Source organism: Pinus tabuliformis, chromosome J (genome assembly GCF_031772625.1).
Source record: "Pinus tabuliformis cultivar Carrire ecotype Pingquan chromosome J, CPIR1, whole genome shotgun sequence".
NCBI classification, from domain to species: Eukaryota; Viridiplantae; Streptophyta; class Pinopsida; order Pinales; family Pinaceae; genus Pinus; species Pinus tabuliformis.
Genome location: NC_142295.1, coordinates 458,966,483 through 458,988,534, shown reverse-complemented (window position 1 = coordinate 458,988,534; position 22,052 = coordinate 458,966,483). Strand labels below are relative to the sequence as shown.

General features: G+C 37.2%; 2 long non-coding RNA genes across 2 annotated transcripts; both read left to right on the top strand.

Moving 5' to 3' along the window:
• Positions 1-4,388: 4,388 nt before the first annotated feature.
• On the top strand, positions 4,389-5,094 carry LOC149227814 (uncharacterized). Its single transcript, XR_016247166.1, has 3 exons — positions 4,389-4,466; positions 4,611-4,689; positions 4,804-5,094. It is a non-coding gene; the product is annotated as an uncharacterized LOC149227814 (long non-coding RNA).
• Positions 5,095-12,016: 6,922 nt separating this feature from the next.
• On the top strand, positions 12,017-12,567 carry LOC149227813 (uncharacterized). Its single transcript, XR_016247165.1, has 2 exons — positions 12,017-12,098; positions 12,213-12,567. It is a non-coding gene; the product is annotated as an uncharacterized LOC149227813 (long non-coding RNA).
• The last annotated feature ends 9,485 nt before the right edge of the window (positions 12,568-22,052 follow it).

Sequence of the window (22,052 nt, the reverse complement as noted above, 5' to 3'; positions counted from 1 at the left end):
CGAGTTAATGTCCTTCATTTCAAACTCTAAAGAAAATTTTTCCTTTCACATTCTTATGAGCTTCTATGATCCTACCAAGAATATATCATCCACATAGAGGACCAAGATAAGTGGTTCACCCTCAAAAATTACATAGTACAGGGTGGAGTTTGCTTCACTCTTGGTGAATCCAAAACCAAGAAGATATTCATCAATACTAGCATACCATGCATGAGGAGCTTGATTTAGCACATAAAGGGCCTTCTTCAACCTACATACATGAGACATTTTCCCATGAAACTGAAAGCCTTAAGGCTACTCAATATACACTTCTTCATCAATCACTCCATTGGGAAAGCGGTCTTCACATCCATATGATGTATAGGCTCCACTCCATATTTGAAGCATTAGATATGGCTACTGTAATAGATGCATATCTAGCGAAAGGAGAAAATGTATCCTCATAGTTCATTCCCTCATTCTAAGAGAACCCTCTCACCCCGAACCTCACTTTGTACTTCTTGACACTACCATCAGTTACATGCTTGATCTTGAAGATTTATCGAGAAGTGAAGATAGACTTTATCTCCATCCTAGGCACTATGTCCCACACATAATTCCTCGTGATGGAGTTATACTCCTCCACCATGGAATCCCTCCAGATCTACTCATATGTAGCCTCCTCAAAAGTGGAAGCCGCAGACTCACTAATGTTGTCCAACCATTGTTCGACAAGGCCAAATAACTAGATATTCCTACTTTACCTGAAAGTGAAAATAGGTTCCTCCACATGCTCCCATCATCTCTCAAGATCTATTCAGACCATACTAGCCTCCCCCTAGTAGAGCTTGAAGGAACATATTTCTCCTCCATATCTATAGGTTGTGTCCTTGTTGTTGATGTTTGTTGGTCCCTACTCAAACTTAGGAGCCTCTTGCTCCTAATCCTCCACCCCTATTGACTTTGTACAATAAGACCTCCTAAAGGCCCTACCCTCCTCAAACTTGGCATCCCAACTGATGATAACTCTCCTTTATCTTATAATGTAGATCTTGTAGGCCTATGCATGTCAAAGGAAGAAATGGAGGCATTGATGAAGTTTACCATGGATAAGTTCGTCATGCAAGAAGTATCATACCACATCTCGAAAGGACTATCATCTAGGTTGTACCAAAAGAAGAAGGCACCTTGGCCCACTCTTCCATTGCATATTGGGTTGTACAAGATACAAAACCTCAAGAATGAGGATGCTGAAACAAAAGAGATCAAGAAATATCCTTTCGACATCCAAAGATTTAATCTAAATGACTTGCATTGTTTGGTGAAGGATCACTGCGTAAGAGTACAGTTTCTGTGGATCCACAGAGTGTATCATTGGGCGAAGGAAGACACATGGAGATATTTTCATAGCTTCTTTAGGCCCAATGAACCAGTCGAAATCGCTTTGGAATGGTTAATGAAGTAGCATGAAGCAGCCTCCAGGAGAGCACCAACAGCAACAGCAAAGGTAAACATATCGGCCCCCGACAAAGGCAAGAGGAAGATTTTCGACAGTGCGAAGGAAAAAAAAAGCTACAAGTTTAGAGCAGACCCACTTGTGCAGAAAGAAGCTTTGGCAATAGAGGTGAAGAGGCAACAATGCAACAAGAGGAACGCACAAAGGTAGAGAGAAAAACGGAGGATGGAGAAAACAATGAAGGAGTTGCATGAGTTGAAGGAGCAACTCCAAAAGGAATAAGAGTTGCACCAACAGCAGAAGGAAGCGCAGCAAGAACAGGTACAACAGGGGGCGCAACATGTACAAACAAATGAAACTACACCCGTACATGTAGTAGACTCATCCGAACAACTGGCACCAAGCAGACAGGGTGAGCAGTCGCAGGAGTAGGACTTTGCTCAAGAGATTGAACAAGCACTTGAGCAGATGGATACGGATATGGAGAAGCAAGAGTTAGAGCAAGACATCGACCTCATCCCTTACCACTAAGAGGTCAACCCACCATCTTCACCAGATCCGAAAGTGGAGTAAGTCCCAAGTGACCAAGGAGACAATGAGATCCTTGGAGACAATCCGGAAGGAGAGATGCAAAATATATCATTCAAAAAGTCGCAGCATAAAGTTGTGCAATCTCGCAAAGTGTCTACTCCGGATGACAACACATCTCCTGCAAAATTTGAGGAATGAATGATCGTCTGATGTGTGCAAGCATCCAGCAGCATTGGACGATGCTAGCAGAGCATATGCTGAAGCCACTAGCTCGAGTGTTTAATTCTTGATAGCTGAGAACGAGATAATGGCTAAGGAGTTATAGACGACCAAGCAAGGAGGACAACTCATTGCAGCATCCGCCCGAGCAGAGTTGAAGAAGGAAATACTGGATGAAGTATTGTCCCTTGAGATAGTTATGTGGGCATTGTATTCCAAGTTTGGCACTGTGCATAAGGCAGTGGTCCATCTCAACGGTTGGCAGCAACAATGTGCTAGGAGAGCATGTATCTAGTCAAACGTGCATATTGTTGTTTACTACATGCAAACATGGACAATGAGATACAAGGAAGCCCTATTACACTTTCCCAATATGATGAAGCCCAGAACGGTCGAGCTGAAGGCACACATCCGGAGTCAAATCTAGAACTATGAGGATCTCCCGTGGCTCATCACTAGATTTCAAGCTTCCCATGCATGGGTATTCAGGAGTATGGATGTTGTTGTGCGCACACATGTGATCCCATCTATTAGGACACTCACCGAGGCAAAGATAAAGGCTCAAGTCCAACTGGAGCTTGACTCTACTGTGGCGAGTTGATGCGCATAGTCACCAGCTTAGACTTGGTGATCAATGTAGACACCATGCATCGGTATGTTGCTGGTTCAGTCGCACTCAAGGCAAGATGTGCATCTTATCAAACGAGTTGGATAGAGGAGCTCGAGCAGTGTACCTAGATGCTACAGAGGCAAGAGTTCATTTCCATAAATATGTCACCATAGAGTACACAAACACCATCACGGACTACCAAGCTTGGAATCAGTTCGCTACTATCGACCACCGTGAGCATGTCGAAGAGTGGGTCTTCCCACAGTTGTCTGATTCATAGTGATGTCTTGTGTGGCTTGTTAAAGTCTCTTTTGTCTCACATGGGTACATGTGTAGATTGTATGTAACGTCTTGTCAAGTTGAATTTCAAGTGTCGATAGTTAAATGTAGCAGTCATAGAGTAGATGAAGAGTCATGAGGGTAAATGAATAGTCACAAAGGGGAATGTCAAGGGCCACCCCACTCTTTGCTATATATAGTCCCTTATAACTCGTTGTAGAGGCTTTTGTTCAGTCGAGCTTCCGATAGGAGTATCTTAGAGAAAGCTTGGAGAGTATTGTAATGAAATTTGGCTTCTCCACTGCGTAGAGCTAGTATATCTCTTTGGAGGAGGAGGTGACAGTGACTGTAATGTTCCGTTGTCGTAACTAGTGGTTGGTCATGGTTGTATTGTATGATTAGAACTCTCACTTCTTAATATAACAGTGCTAACACATTTCATGCATATGTCGTATTGTAGTTTAGCTATCTTGTTTACTCTAAATGATATATGTATTTGTTTGCTTACGCATGCACGTATGGATATCCTGTATATGTATGTACGAATCTTACTGAAATGTGATGTTCGTTTAACCATCACTTTGGGTTGCTAGCTCACTTGCCTTCCAATTTGCAAAGCATCTTTGCTCATGTGTTCCCTTCTTAACTTGTGCTTTCACAAGCTTCCAAAAGGCGCACTCACCTCACCCTCCGTGTGTTAGAACCACTCATGCACCTTCGTTGACTTGTTGCATAAGTCACACACTTGCTACCAATAGGGACATCTTACTTGCCTCTGTGTGCAACCACGGTCAAGGCGATACCGTACGACCCACTGCTGGGACTCCTACACCAAACAGTCTGAGGTCTAGTTAGGAGTTCTTACCAAGGAGATCCCTTAATGTCACGATCTACCCAACATCTATAAAAAAAATTTAAACTGTATCATGGTTCCACTACTTTATAATCCATACATTCGGTTTCCAGCACATATGTATATAATGAAATGCATCCTATTCCATGGTTTGATAGTGCTGTTGACTATTACGGTTTGTGAACCATTTGGCAACCTTAATATATTGAGGGTTAAGGTAATGACAAATCCCATCATCGGTGCCAGCTGATGCACGGAATCCTCCTTACCTCACCTACCCGCACCAGGTGGCAATCTACCGTGCTGAGGCCACGTGATACCTTGGATAAAGTGCTAGGGTTTGCGCGCCAACTAATGAACGGTGTGGATGGTAAGATGAGATCCGAGGGTCCGGATCCATCCAAGGGTTTCCCGGTGGTTTATATGCCGCTAAGCTATTTTTTCGTTGTCCATTTGCACATGTTTTTCGGAGGTGAAAGCTGTTCAGCTCGGCGGTGACCCCTTTGCTGCAGCTATCAGTTCTGCAGCGCTCCATTCAGGTATCTTCATAACCATAGACCGCCGGCTACGGTACTCTTCCACGACTGATTGAGTTTTATAAGTAGCTTTCTTAGTATTCCGCGTTCAATACCAGTTCATTAGTTCTGTTTACTCAAACTAATCCTCTGCTTTCACTGTGTTAGGGATTTGCTGCATCGTGTTAGGGATTTGCTACAAGTCCTTAGCTATTCAACAGAGAATAGACGGCCGCGGCTTCTCCAGGTATTTACCCACCATAACCTTAGCACGAATTGACTTTTCCGTTGAGTATTATGTAGAGTTGATTCTAATAGATGAAGGAGACCCTTACAGAGGTTTTTTCCTTAACTGCTTCAGGGTTATTCTCTTGTGCAAACCCTGGCTCGAAACGCGGTCGGCCCTTTCTTGCCGGCACCTGCGTTCTCATGGTCTCTACTTTATGTGAAATGGTTGTTTGGGCTTCATGCCAAGTTGCTTGTATGTATTTATTTGTTAAATGGACCACTTTCCCATGACTGGAACCTTTTCGACTCACGGTTCACAGGCCGTCATCTCCTTCTATCTTCTCATACTGTTTGGGAATGTTAACATTGAATCATAAGTTGATGTCTGTAATTTGTAAGAGAACGAGCCCTCAGGGTTCTTGATTATTGTACAGTTTGATACTCACAGTGTTTTTCGGTTAATACAGAGTCATATGTTTTTCTATTGAATATGATTTGTATAATTAAATGCTTACAGTTCTTGGCATCAATCCCGTGTATTTTTATGCGCGTTGCATCATATCTCAGACATGTTGGAGCTCGATGGAGTCCACTGCTTGACAATGTTTTAATTAGGGTTTATTGTCACAGGCCTGTAACGGCTCGACGGTCTTTGTCTGTTAGAACAGCGGCCGCATGGCTGTCACCACTGTGGGTTCTTTATCTGGGAACCTCATGTTGCCCTATGGATATTAGTACCAACGCGCACTCTGAAGCAAATGCGTTCAGACGGTGGCATACAGTTGAGGGTTCATTTTTGTTTTCGAATGCAATGGCATGTAGTCTTTATTTAACATAAGAATGTATCCACTGTTCAGAGCTTAGATGTATAACCCTTCTGTGAATGAAACCCCTGTTTCAAGTTTATACTTATAATCTTTAGATGAATATAACCCCTGTTTTCAAGTAAATGGAATATGTATCCCTGGTATCGAGTGGATTAGATCTTCAGTTACAGCTTGGTTATATGTTATGATAATGGTACTTTCTCAGTTTCTTGTTCTTGTTATTTTTAGAATCGCACGGATTCATTGGTCTTCCGGATAATCCACTGTTATCGTTGTGCAGCGAGTTCTCCGCTGTTACACAGTTTGATGTGTACTTATTTCATGCATTTTCATTCACACAGTTACTATCTTCCAGAACTGGTATAATTTCTATGAATAAAGCACGTTCTCAGCTTTTATACAGATGCATGCATTAATTTCTATTCCATTAATAAGCATTGGTTCTCATACGCCTAACTTGCAATGTTTACGTTTATATCAGATAGTCTGTAAGCACTAATTTCTGCACTTATAACATGTATCAGTTCTCCTACATTCACTTGTAACGCTTACAGCGGATAGTCTCTATTTTCTTGCTTAATAGCTAGTACTAAAATGCTCTTCGTACTGGTTACTAACAGTAATTATACTTTTGCCTTTATAAGCAACAGAGAACTGGTTTTCATTTTCTCTTAAACTTTCCAATACACAGAATAAAGAAAACTAAATCTGGTGATCAATTCGTACCTGGTTCGCCAGCTACAGAAGTTAATGCTCCAGACGTTCACCTGTAGTCATATAATTGCTCTTATCCACCCAGCCATGAGATCCATCAATTCATTGGATTCTCCCCCCGAGCTGTCCTGCAGGCCTACAGCCCTCAGCAAGACTCAAGCACTTCAGTGCCTAGGTTATCTGGTCCTTACCAGACGTAACCCTTTTCCCTTGTTTTTTTTTCTTTTTCTTTTCTTCTGTCACACAGAATTTTCCTCTCCCTCTCTGTCCCAACAAAGATACAGATCGAACACGTAGCCTTCCCTCATATTCTGTCTCACGCTCTTCCATCCAAAAAGACCCCCCAGACCAGCATCCCCTCGTTCCATTTTACAGGAATCAAGAATTGGTTCAATAACTGATTCAAGAATCAGTTCAACAACTGATTCATAAGTTTTTTTAATTTAAAATTACTTTTTACTCAGGGTAATTGCAAATAGGGATATGACATACTCCCCCCCTTAACAGGAACACCGTCCTCGATGTTCATTTCTTGTTGGAACTTTAGATTGTATTCAAGGTATAATCATCTAATCCATACACAATGATGATCCATCCTCTTTGGAATCCAAGATTTCATTCCAATTAATGACAATACCCGAAACAGTAATGATATAATCATAAGAAATATCATTAGTTATAAGCATCAATAATCATAAGCATTCGTAATTGCAAAATATGCTTGCCACCACCTGGCCCTTATTCATTCATAATAAACAATTCTGTGTCAACTTACCATAGCTTACCATCTTATGCTTTGAAAATCATGAATACTTTCATGTAAGCCTTTTAATAGAGGTTGGACAATTCTTCAACCTTCCATGGTAAATAGTTCCTGTAATATATGACTAACAAATTCAACCACATTAGTCACTATATTTTGAGTCAAATGAGATACTTTTGACTAGCAATCAATTGTGCAATGTTAGATGCTTTCTAAATCACAGTACTTTTACAAGTACTTAAAGAGCACTAACACTAATCATCAAATGATGAATCACTGCTCACGTGCACACTGAACGAATTCTCACTAAAGACATTCGTAAAGTACTTCGAGAAGTACCAAAAGAGCACCTAGCCCTCTAATCATCAAAACAGTCAATCACTGCATTAAGCAAGAATTGTCTTAGCTCCCACTAAGATGTTCACAACATTAATAACACAATAAAGGAAATAAGATTCCATTTATTCTTTATTGAGCACTAAGCTCATTTCTTGTTAAATGTGCATAACATATTTTACACAACTATATGTAAAATTCATTTTTAACATGACATATAGCTGATTAGTTAATTCCTTTAGCCATGAAACCACAATGGACTAAAGAATTCCCAACCCATGGGAACTGGTTTCCATAACCAAACCGAGTCATCTTCACATCCAGACAGTTTCTTCGATAGAGACCTTACCAGGTCTAACATAGAATCCCACTGGCCAACCAGCTCAAGAATTCTAGGGAGAGGAGATCTGGGCAGACAAGTACCATCAACCCTTCCGGGCAGGTAGCTGCCATCAACCCAACTCCGGGCAGACAAGTACCATCAACCCCTCCGGGCAGGTAATTGCCATCAACCCAACTCCGGGCAGACAGGTACCATCAACCCCTCCGGGCAGGTACTGCCATCAACCCAAGCACTTGCAGGTCCTACTCGACCGCAATTACACTGGTCTCGCCAGTAGACGCTATCTGATCCTAACCAGACATAGCGTACACAGGAAAATTCTTTTCCTCTTATGCCATCTGATCCTAACCAGACATAGCATCAATATTTTCTCTTTTAATACTCTTCTTCAAAGTAATTTACACAATGAACCATATGAACATTATCATTAGCAGAATAAACATGCTTGTACCTCATGCATTTACACTTGTTCCCCATCATGGGTCCACAACATCTAGATTGATGGGAAACATGTCTATCATACACGTTGTATGCATGCAAATTTTCCAAATAACATAATCCATGCATATCATATAACATCATTCAATCTCATTTAAGATTGCAAATCACATTGCAGCAATTTACGTGATGAGTTTTCATGTTGCCATTAAGCTCCCACTACTTAATTCCATCAGCAACGTTAGTTATAAATATGCACCAGTTATCACATATTCAATTTCCAAGACTTCTCATGCATACAATATTGTCATGTATAAAAGCATATGCAAATATTCAACAATGTATAAATGTCAACAATAGTTGAGTTAATAATCTAACCATTTCCAATTTTGCCATAGTCTGTGGTCTTACTCCAAATCGTCATTACTGGAGTATTATCTTACGTTTTATTATGGCTAACTTTGGTCATGCATTGTTAGTGTAATTAAACATAATTTCTCTAACATACAAGAACATATATCTTATGTCACAATGACTAACCTTTGTGCATACTATTGCTTATCATATAAGCCCTTCTTTAATGTATGCAACACTTATTCCCTTCACTATAAGACTACCATCATTTCATCCGACAAACCATATACCTCTTCCTTAAAGGAAGTCATTTTAATCCTCATTTCTCTATCTTCCGATGTGAGGATTTCTCAAGATTCCCTTTCAAGAAATTATTAAAGATATCTATCTTTCGGCATAAAACCAAGATACAAAACAAGGTTTACTTATCCTTTATGCATCAAACTCAAGCAATCAACACAGCTCATCCAACACGACAATCTCTCCAAGAGATTATTATTTCAAGGAAGCTAACATGACCACTTTCTCTAAGTACACACAGACTCATAATTCCAAAGTCAAAATAGCTACCAATATGCAACATGTGTTCTCCTAACACAATTATTTTACTTTAATGTACATAGTTCCTTTCACGAAACAAGTAAGACTTTTTGGTTCTTGTATGAACACTATTCTAATGTGTCTTTAAAGGAAAGAACCTCTATTTTTATTTCCAAGAAAAATTCTCATGCATCTTCATACATGAAGTATGCATACTCTTAGGAGGAGACTATATTTATGTATATATGTAATATATTCTTTCCTCAAGAATTTAGGGATGAATATCTATGTGCCTAGAAGCACATTCTTAGTTATCTTTTATCATGCATGTAATGCATAGTCATTTCACTAAAGCTTAGAACTAACTAGAATCATAATGCAACTAACACATATATGTATATATATACATATATTTTCCAAGAAGCTTTTATCAATAAAGATACCTATTTTAATTCAAGAAAACTTGACCACCTTCCATGCTATGTCCTCAGGACATTTATATGCCTCATCCTCTTCTCTCAAGAAGATACTTTGGCTACATTTAGCAAGGATTTTATTCCAAGAAAAACAACGAGAGACAAACATTTCTCTCACTAGACTCACATGTAGTCCGACTAGGAGGAACTACCTATTCTTTTTACTAAGAAGCATATAAAATAACCAATTCTTTTACTACAAGTATTATCGTAAGAAAACATATAAACAGTCAATCTTTAACTGCATGCCTTATCCCATTTTCTTTACCAAGAAAATCTATAAAGAACCATTCTTTTATTGCATGCATTCAAATACTTTCTCTACTAAGAAATCATATAAAACATTCATATGTGTTCTTCAAGAAAGTGAACAAGACACTTATCTTATCCTTGGATCAACATGCATAACTAACAAGTTAAACCACCCTTACCGAAAGCAATGGCTCTATTTTATGCAATTAGAAGCATAATCTCCTAAGTGTCGCACACGCACCAGAGTTACCACTTGATGCTAGATGCAACAACTATCATAACAGCACTATGTGTCCATTTCAGAACAATGACTTCAAGGAAGCATTACGAAAATCATTAACATCAATACACTATAGTTATCATTTTCCAACTCCTTAAGCATGGTCAAGGGAATACTCACATGCACATCAAGCACTATCTAGTCATTTCCAGACTTAGAGTTTTCTGCAAGATTCTGATACCTAAGCTTGCTCTATCTGGTCATCACCAGGCTTAGCGATTTCTTTTCCCATCTCCGTCTGTCCCTACAGCACGGTCTTCTTCCTTCTCCTTGCTTCCTTTTCCTTTGGAAGCATCTATAGCTGGGGAAGGTAGTTAGAGTTTTACCGACAACTGTGTTAACACAGGTAATCTATTTATGAGTAATTATCATATGTAATTATACCATGAATGGATCCTAGAAACGTTACCCACCGAACATGCCTCTCCAATTAAGTTCATACTGGGATGCAACATGCATAAGAAATCCATCATTCCCATGGTAGAGATAAATTCAACCATCATTAAGGCTCCAATGGTTTTTATCTCTCAACAAGTAATGATAAACACATACCATGCTAATGGATTTCACTTGATTAGAGGGTAATCATCATTAAATCTATTAAGACATAAGCATATACTATTCATCATGCATTCTCATGGTGAATAAAATTAAGAACTCTTCTCGTGCACAACTGGACTATAGCACCGAGAGAGTAACAAAAAAAATAAAATCTTCATACACACATTTCATGCATGCGACACCAATCAACCTTCACTTGGTTACGAACTGTAACAATCTTAGTTTAATTGAATTAATGCATATAAGTTCTATGGGTTAGTCACAGAACACTAACCAATCTCAACCACCAATCGTCTTCATGCATCCATGACAAGACTGATTCAAAAGTTAGTTATGACAATTAAGTCTCGCTGCTTGACTCATTGCATGTTTTCAACATCTAAAGGGGTTCTTCTAATGTCCTTTTTAACAATTTCATCCTATTCAAGGATGTTCCCCTAAGTTTTGTTCATTGTAACTTCAATTTGTTCATTAAATACATCATTGTTATTGCCATATTTGCAAATCAAACTTGGTAGTTGATTGTCACTTTCGTCAATGAGTGTTCAATATCGTGCTGCTTAAGTGTAATGAGTACTCAATATTGTTCTTCGGTGTGACAAAAGTTTCATTGTCTTTTATCCTCATCAGGAATTTAACGTTATGAACGTGAGTCACACCTAATGCCAAAAGTAGTGTACTTCCTAAATGAATGTGTGAATAATTAAACTCGTACCTGAGTTAATGCCTACTGATGGCGTACCTCAATATCCTTTCTGCTTACCAATTCCCAAAGGTGCCAGTACTGCAACCTTTAGCTCTGATACCACATTGTCACGATCTACCCAACATCTATAAAAAAAATTTAAACTGTATCATGGTTCCACTACTTTATAATCCATACATTCGGTTTCCAGCACATATGTATATAATGAAATGCATCCTATTCCATGGTATGAGAGTGCTGCTGACTATTACGGTTTGTGAACCATTTGGCAACCTTAATATATTGAGAGTTAAGGTAATGACAAATCTCCATCATCGGTGCCAGATGATGCACGGAATCCTCCTTACCTCACCTACCCGCACCAGGTGGCAATCTACCATGCTGAGGCCACGTGATACCTTGGATAAAGTGCTAGTGTTTGCGCGCCAACTAATGAACGATGTGGATGGTAAGATGAGATCCCAGGGTCCGGATCCATCCAAGGGTTTCCCGGAGGTTTATATGCCGCTAAGCTATTTTTTCGTTGTCCATTTGCACATGTTTTTCGGAGGTAAAAGCTGTTCAGCTCGGCGGTGACCCCTTAGCTGCAGCTATCAGTTCTACAGCGCTCCATTCAGGTATCTTCATAACCACAGACCGCCGGCTACGGTACTCTTCCACTACTGATTGGGTTTTATAAGTAGCTTTCTTAGTATTCCGCGTTCAATACCAGTTCATTAGTTCTGTTACTCAAACTAATCCTCTGCTTTCACTGTGTTAGGGAATTGCTGCATCGTGTTAGGGATTTGCTACAAGTCCTAGCTATTCAACAGAGAATAGACGGCCGCGGCTTCTCCAGGTATTTACCCACCATAACTTTAGCACGAATTGGCTTTTCCGTTGAGTATTATGTAAAGTTGATTCTAATAGATGAAGGAGACCCTTACAGAGGTTTTTTCCTTAACTGCTTCAGGGTTATTCTCTTGTGCAAACCCTGGCTCGAAACGCGGTCGGCCTTTCTTGCCGGCACCTGCGTTCCCATGGTCTCTACTTTATGTTAAATGGTTGTTTGGGCTTCATGCCAAGTTGCTTGTATGTATTTATATGTTAAAAGGGCCACTGTCCCATGACTGGAACCTTTTCGACTCACGGCTCACAGGCCGTCATCTCCTTCTATCTTCTCATACTGTTTGAGAATGTTAACATTGAATCATAAGTTGATGTCTGTAATTTGGGAGAGAACGAGCCCTCAGGGTTCTTGATTAATGTACAGTTTAATACTCACAGTGTTTTTCGGTTAATACAGAGTCATATGTTTATCTATTGAATACGATTTGTATATTTAAATGCTTACAGTGCTTGGCATCAATCCCGTGTATTTTTATGCGCATTGCATCATATCTCAGACACGTTGGAGCTCGATGGAGTCCACCGCTTGACAATGTTTTGATTAGGGTTTATTGTCACAGTCCTGTAACGGCTCGACGGTCTTTGTCTGTTAGAACAGCGGCCGCATGGCTGTCACCACTGTGGGTTCTTTATCCGGGAACATCATGTTGCCCTATGGATATTAGTACCAACCCGCACTCTGAAGCAAATGCGTTCAGACGGTGGCATACAGTTGAGGGTTCATTTTTGTTTTCGAATGCAATGGCATGTAGTCTTTATTTAACATAAGAATGTATCCACTGTTCAGAGCTTAGATGTATAACCCTTCTGTGAATGAAACCCCTGTTTCAAGTTTATACTTATAATCTTTAGATGAATATAACCCCTGTTTTCAAGTAAATGGAATATGTATCCCTGGTATCGAGTGGATTAGATCTTCAGTTACAGCTTGGTTATATGTTATGATAATGGTACTTTCTCAGTTTCTTGTTCTTGTTATTTTAGAATCGCACGGATTCATTGGTCTTCCGGATAATCCACTGTTATCGTTGTGCAGCGAGTTCTCCGCTGTTACACAGTTTGATGTGTACTTATTTCATGCATTTTCATTCACACAGTTACTATCTTCCAGAACTGGTATAATTTCTATGAATAAAGCACGTTCTCAACTTTTATACAGATGCATGCATTAATTTCTATTCCATTAATAAGCATTGGTTCTCATACGCCTAACTTGCAATGTTTACTTTTATATCAGATAGTCTGTAAGCACTAATTTCTGCACTTATAACATGTATCAGTTCTCCTACATTCACTTGTAACGCTTACAGCGGATAATCTCTATTTTCTTGCTTAATAGCTAGTACTAAAATGCTCTTCGTACTGGTTACTAACAGTAATTATACTTTTGCCTTTATAAGCAACAGAGAACTGGTTTTCATTTTCTCTTAAACTTTCCAATACACAGAATAAGGAAAACTAAATCTGGTGATCAGTTCGTACCTGGTTCGCCAGCTACAGAAGTTAATGCTCCAGACGTTCACCTGTAGTCATATAATTGCTCTTATCCACCCAGCCATGAGATCCATCAATTCATTGGATTCTCCCCCCGAGCTGTCCTGCAGGCCTACAGCCCTCAGCAAGACTCAAGCACCTCAGTGCCTAGGTTATCTGGTCCTTACCAGACGTAACCCTTTTCTCTTGTTTTTTTTTTCTTCTGTCACACAGAATTTTCCTCTCCCTCTCTGTCCCAACAAAGATACAGATCGAACACGTAGCCTTCCCTCATATTCTGTCTCACGCTCTTCCATCCAAAAAGACCCCCCAGACCAGCATCCCCTCGTTCCATTTTACAGGAATCAAGAATTGGTTCAATAACTGATTCAAGAATCAGTTCAACAACTGATTCGTAAGTTTTTTTAATTTAAAATTACTTTTTACTCAGGGTAATTGCAAATAGGGATATGACACTTAACATGTTGGCGGGTCCAGCACCGTCAACAGAACCTCATAGTCGTTGACCAAGTTTATAGATCACAACTCATAATCTCATATCACAATTTTAATTTGTAATCTATCCTTGTAGTTTCCATATTTTTGATAACATTTTTATGTATATTGATATTAATATTTTACTATTTTATCGAATATTTCATTTTAAAATTAATATATTTATATATAGAAACTAATTCAATAGTGAATCTCATCACAACTTTTTCAAAAAATTTAAATTGAACGGAACCTAATCATTAATAAACCCAAACTCAAACCAAAACCGTGTGACTTAGCTTCCACATATAAAATATATTTTAAAATAAAAAGCGAATACTAATCTGTAATGTTAAAGATTTATAAATGAGACTAACAATTTAGTAACAAAACCATGAATGATTTGATACTTGAATTTTCTCCTAGAATGTTAAGAGAATGGGAAGTAAGTGATTGTAACTTGAAAACATTGTTATTATGACATATAGTTATCATATTTTTTTGGCACAATGATAATTAACTTCCACTGAAATAAATAAATAGAATAGTAATATAAATATGCTTTAGTAACTATAAGAAGGTAACAGATTAGGTACCGAATCCAACCGACCATTAAATCAACTTCATGCGTAATTCTTCAATTTAAAATGATTATTCTTTTTGCAATATTGTATTTATTAATTCTGGTTGATTATGAAGCTATTTACAAAAAGAAAAGACGGAAAATCAAATCGGAATGTACACTGAAATAGCAATCAAGTTAAGAATTTATTGTAATTGAAATTATTAACTATTATAAATTTATTTCAAGTATATATTTAACAGGACTTGAGGGATTAAATTTTTAAGGTATAAATTTAAAAATTATTTTGAAGGTTTTGATCATATTTTTTTTTTAATAGTTTTATATAATATATATGTAAAATATATATATAATTTTTCAAAAAAATATATAAAATATTTTATATAACATGTACATTTAACTATTTTACCCATCTATATTAAAAGTTTTTTTTGATTATTAATATTTTTTAAGTATATTTAATATTAATTAATATTAAATGATTTTATTTATAACTTTTATTGGATATTTTATTATATATAACATTAAAATATTTTTTTGATATTTTTTTCTATAATATAGAAAAATACCAGTCTAAAACTTAAAAATCTCCAAACTTTATTATATATATAGAAAAAAATGCTAAAACAAAATATTTTTGATTTTGCATATAATCAATATCTACACTGAGTTATGAATAAAATATTTTGATATGAATTAATATTAACATATATTTGCCCACGGGGTTTTGGATTGACAGTGAATGGGTGCGCTGTTAAGGCACTCCTTGCGATAGGTCACCGGTTCAAATCCTCCGTGGGTACTTAGATAGTCTTAACTAAAGAAAAAAAAAAATATTAACATATATTTAAAAATATATTAATAACTAAAAAATCATTATAATAACCTTGTCTTTTTACTTGGGAACATATTTTACTTTTATTTTAAGAAAAACATGTGTCAACTCTAAATTGAACAAAAAAACACCTTCACGCTAGTTTATAAAATAATCCCCTCTCAATAAGCAAGAAACGTTATCTTTCTTTTCAATTTTTACCTAAATTATATAGAGTCATTATCTTTCTTTCTGATTTTTACCTAAATCATCATATAATCTGTCATTACGATATTATCCATGTTTCACTTGGTTATCATTTACTATAATTTCGAATCTGTATTATTATTTTTATTTAAAGTTTTTATATTTTTGCAAGATTTAAATCAAGTAAATTATCTTAAAATATATTGAAATTTTAGGGATAAAAGTTCGGAATTATTTGGTAGAATATTTTTGAATTTTAAATATGAAAAGTAGTATATATATAAAAAAGTTTACATTTCTTTATTTTAATAAATTAAAACAAATAAATTTTATTAAAAAAAAAATTATAATGTTTTTTTCCAAATTTGAAAAGTGAAAAATCTCAAATAACCACATATAGAGCAGTGTTATTCTCTTTAGTAGATAAAAAAATAACATCACAAACCTTATACAGGCTAGTTTCACCATAGATACATAAACAACGTGGACAACCAAGTTCCACGAACATATCACCGTTCTCCAGGAACGTAACTCAACATGAAGTTAACATAATACAACATAGATTGCAAACAAGAACTGGTAGGGTGTTAGGTCTGGTAAGCTAGAGGAGACTGTGTGAGAGCAAAGTGGAAATTATAGTAGATTTGTTGTAAGTTGCATCTCTTCATTTTGCTGGATAATATAAAGGAAACAATAGTTGTTTCTCTGTGGACATAGCCCAAACATGAAGTCAACATAATACAGCATAGATTGCAAACAAGAACTAATAAGGTCGTAGGCTAGAGGAGAGTGTATGAGAGCAAAGTGGAAATTATAGTAGATTTGTTGCAGGTTGTATTTCTTTATTTTTCTAGATAATATAAAGGACTCAGTGGTTGTTTCTCTGTGGACATAGCCCAAATTGAATAAACAACGTATATCTATGTCTCTCCTGTTTTATGTGTTTGTGTTTGTGCAATGTTATATGTGTTTGTGTTTCTACAATATTTTATGTCTTTCATTTCTCTTTTATTAATTTCCTAACATCAACATGGCTAAAAACACACTATATGTGTTTGTGTTTCTGCAATATTTTATGTGTTTCATTTCTCTTTTATTAATTTCTAACATCAACATGGCTAAAGAGAACACACTATGTTAAATTAACCGTCATTATTGTCATATTTATTGTAGTAATACATTAAACAGTGCCATATTTTATGTGTTTCGTTTCTCTTTTATTAATTTCTAACATCAACATGGCTAAAGAGAACACACTATATGTGTTTATGTTTCCGCCATATTTTATGTGTTTCATTTCTCTTTTATTAATTTCTAACATCAACATGGTTAAAGAGAACACAATATGTTAAATTAACCGTCATTATTGTTATATTTATGATAGTAATACATTAAACAGAGACAACAGGCTGTGTACTATATTTATTGTAGTAATACATTAAACATAGTCAATAGGCTACAGGAGTGTGATATCTAGCTAACTCAATTGAGTTATTTTTTATTAAGTTAAAAATAGATGCATGACTATAGATTTTTTTTTTTTTTAAATCAATGTCTATATATGCAATGTTATGGACTGCCATAACTCATATAATTCTTTAAAATGTGATAACTCAATGGAAGAACACCAATCTTATAAGCCAAAGGTTGGTGATTTGATTCCACTTTACCATAATCAACGATATTGTAATTTTTTTTAATTAAATATTTTTATATTGATTTATTTCAATAATGTAGATGCATGATTTTATATTGTCTCTACATAAACAAAAATGATATTGTATTGTCTTTAAATATATTTTTTATTGTCTCTAGAAAAACAAGAACTCAATAACTAATTAACTACATATTATCTCAAAAATAATATGTTTTTAATCTCAACCATTACTTTGGAACTCTAAGAATAAGAAATACATCTAACTTTTTGTTTTTAAGCAGAAACCTACCCCTGAATTTGGTGATAATTCCTACTTCAACTATTTTTCCTACTCTATTTCTTAGCAACAAACTTGTGTAATAAACTAGGATAGCTTCCGCTACAAATACAGAAACGGAAAGGTATCCCCAATCTATCCTTAAAATATTAAGCTCTATGAAAAACACAGGCTCATGGTAAATGCGCTGCATCTAAACCATCCTCGTCAGTGATGAGCCTGCGTGCAGGGTCCAAACATGCAACCCTTATATGAACCTGCCTGCAGTGTCCAAACTTGTTGGAGATGGAGATGGAGATAAGGTGAGAACACTATACACTTACTTTATTAAACATGCATTGATTTTAATGTTGTTTATTATAGCGACCTGCAACCCAGCAAAGCAGATTCAGAGTCCGTAATACAACATAGATTGCAAAAAATTGGTATTTTGCAAACCAGATTGATAGGTTGCAGGTCAAGAATGATACTATGGAGCTTCATTTGGCCAAATTGGAGTCGGCAATCAGGTGTTGCGTAGATGAAAAGGACTAGACGGGAAAAGGTGAGTGGAGTCATCAGCTTCTCAGGAAGTGGTTGATGAGCTACATCAGTAGAAGGATGAGGTGCTAGAGGAAGTTCAAGCACTTGTCTAGCCAAGGCAGAAGGAAGAGGAATTTGTAGAACCCAACCCAAAATTCGGATTTGGCTATGAAGGATGGTTTAAATTTTATGTGAACTTATGCTTACAAATGTACAAAAATATTAGGAGTATTTTGGAGGACATATAGGAATTGTCAGCTCAGTAGTTTAAAATGTTATCAGTGTAAGAAGTAAGTAAATATTTGTTTGTACGGTCTTGGACACAATAGTTGATGGTCATGTGGAGAATGTTAAGGATTCTAGCCAATAGACCATTCTAGATGATTACATTCGCTCAAGTACAATAATTTCGTTATAGTATTGCACAACGCTAAACAAACTTTAACCATAAAACTATTTACAAAAATATATTAACATTGATCTCAAAGCCCTATATACGACTTGGATCTTTATTCCCTTCGTATGAAAGCAATTGGCATTGTCAATGTGCGAGCAATTAACATTGTCCCCTAGATAGAAAATTATTATTCTTCAGTCACCACTCTTTAGGAGTACACTGCAATGTTACAATTGGGAATATCAATCATCGTTGCAGATTACCCTTATTCTCACTCAAGAAAAATAAACAAACGTATAGATATACATATATATGAAAGACTAAGTTACTAACCAGTGATAACTGGGTGGGCCTCTGGGTTCTTTTGCGGATTTCTAAGATCTCTTCTTCACCGTACCATGAACGATTGTTGTACTTGGATTTTCTTGTTATCATGTTGTGCGTGTTGCACAATATTCCGAATCCAACAAACATACTGTTGGGGATTTTTTCGGGTAAAATCCCAAAAACACACAAACACACTGCACACACAGACAATGCTCTGTTTTTCTCCAGGATCTTTAACACAGGGAAGCTTCAAAAATTTCTCCGAACAGAGTATTACACACCCATAAAAGATTTGTATTCATTAAAACATAATGCGTGATACAAACTTCATCCTCTTTCACTCAGAGGGATTCACCAAAAACTTTCACAAAAAAAAATTACTCTGCCTCTCTTTTACAAAAGATTTTTACAGGATTTTCCATCTTTTAAAATTGAGTAGATAGATTATACCTTTTTTTAAAAATCCGATATAATTTGGCCATTTTAGAGCCTTCGGCAATCCTTGAACCTTGAACCTTCGGTAGTGTAGTTGGAGTTCGGTGAACCTTGAACCTTCGGTAGTGTAGTTGGAGTTCGGTGCAGTAGTGTTGTGTAAATTTACTACTAGTGAAACTTCTTCTCTAGTTGGAGTTCGGTTTATAAATTACATCCAAGTTAATCTTCATTCACATTTTACTGCTATAAAAAGAGCTTTTACATTTACCGCTGTAGAATAAGAAATTCTTACATAAGTTTACTACTGTAAAAACAATCTCATTATATGCTCATGCGTATTATAAAACCCTTACAAAACCCTCCAGCAAAACAAAAATTTACATATCCACTTCTTGTTTCGCACTGCTGTGCATTTTCAATTTTCTTTCCCTCAAAAATTCACACTGCACTATGTAACTTTCATATGGCGTGAACAACAAAAATGACTTACATCAGTTTTGTGCTGCTGCGCATCACATCTTCATTTCAAAATTTCTGATTCGGATTTAAACAGGAACGCAACAAATTACAGAGATAACCATATACACAAAGATGCAGTGGAAATAATACTTCATTTCATTAATGGAAAATACTGAAATATGCTTACAACCAGAAATGGAAATAAACCAGCTAGGGCGATGGTAGCTTATCTCTGAGAAGAGATGTGATGGCTACATGCCTCTGAACTGTCTTACAATGAGGCTCGAAGGCCTATTTATTGTTGAGAAACAATGGAAAACCCTTAACATTCCAAAACCTAACCCTAGGAGATGAAATGCCAAACTGTGGGCCCCGTTTGGGGTAAATTGGTACATCAACTTCCCGGGGTCGTAACTTTGGCATATGATCTCCGTTTGACGCGTACAATAGCTCATTAGAAAGATCTATCCGAGCACTATCATTGTTGGAAGGGGCAACATGGGTCCATGCAATGGACCCATGCATGGACCCATGTTGCCCCCGGATTCCCCAAAAAACATCGTTTAGGACCTCAAAACAGCTCCGGAAGTTCAGGACCCGAAAAACTGCTAAAAATAGTAAGTTGTGCTACAATTAAGGAAACTGAAAATGTTGAGAAAGACAATGGTGGGGGTCCAGGTGGACTTGGCAGGTGGCCACCAATATCCACCTGGATCAATTTCCTTTGTTCTTCATTCGCTGCCGCGAGCTCTTTTCTTCATCCCGTGTGCTATATCATCCAAAGTCAACACACACAAACCATTACAAATACAAATGCATATCTTATGCACTGCTGTGCATCTCCCCTGATTTCTATTCACTGCTGCGAACATAATTTCTTTTCATTCCATGTCCAATAAAAACCCATTCGCACTGTGCTCTGCCTTTTTTTTCATCCCCGTGTGCAATGCAATACAACAGGTCAACGCATACACTCCATATGGGTTAACCAAAAACATTACATGCCGTAAAACATTAAAAACTTTACCTAAGACTATGACAAACCATTAAATGCATTAAATGAAAGCCAACGGTAAAATAAAAAATAACGTTCTGGCAGGTTGTATGAGATCTATGTCCGTTGACCTGATTGGACGCAATTCGCACACCAAGCTCACACAAGCCAAACGACATTTAATGTCCGGGGAATTGGTGGTTTAACGTTCGTACAGTGGACGCGTGGCTGGAGCTGATTGTGTCAGAGGCCTCCTTACGGATACCACTTTTGCCAATAGGTGGTGCGGGGAAGTCTCAGTGGTTTTGCCAAAACCACGCTGCAATAAATGTGCAGTTGAAATTAATATTTCAACACTCCCCTTTAATTTCAACTGCTAGGTTATCAGTCATACCCAGACATTTCCTCAAAAATTCAAAGCTTTTCTGGTCCAATGGCTTGGTCAAAATGTCTGCGACCTGTTCCTGAGTCCTGCAATGTTCTAAGACAGTTTCTCCATTGCTCACCAATTCTCTGATGTAGTGAAACCTTGTGTCGATGTGTTTCGTTCTCTTATGAAACACCGAATTCTTGGATAATGCAATAGATGAGCTATTGTCACAAAAAATCACCGTTGTTTTTGCCTACTCTTGGCCTAAGCTCCTCAACATCCTTCTCATCAAAATTGCTTGACATGCTGCTGCTATAGCTGCCACATATTCTGCCTCTGCTGTAGACAACGCCACGATAGGCTATTTCTTAGAAGCCCATGAAATGGCTCCTGAGCTCATGTGACAAACATAACCGGAAGTGCTTTTCCAATCATCTCAGAATCCTTTTTGGTGCCTGTTACAAAAAAAAGGTCTTCCTCTTAACAGAGGGATTACAAAACTGCTGTTACACAAAGATCTTCCTCACATAGAGGGATTCTCCAAGAGATTATGCTGAAGAGCATCTTCCTCTTAACCAGAGGGATTCACCAGTCTATGTTGAAAAGCATCTTCCTCTTGACAGAGGGATTCTCCAACATGCCTTCTTCAGAGGCACTTCAATCTGTCTTTTACATTCATTTAGGACATACGCGCTGCAGCGTATTTCCTTTTGTTTTCTCAACATAACAACTGCAAAGATTTCACGCTGTTGTGTTTTCTTTGCATTACATTTCACTTGTGCTACTGCGTATTCCCTTCCTGTTGTTTTCACAATGAACAACAACTAAAACTTCACGCTGCTGCCTGCTCCCCTTCATTGATTACAATCGCACTGCTGCTGTGTCTCGCTTGCA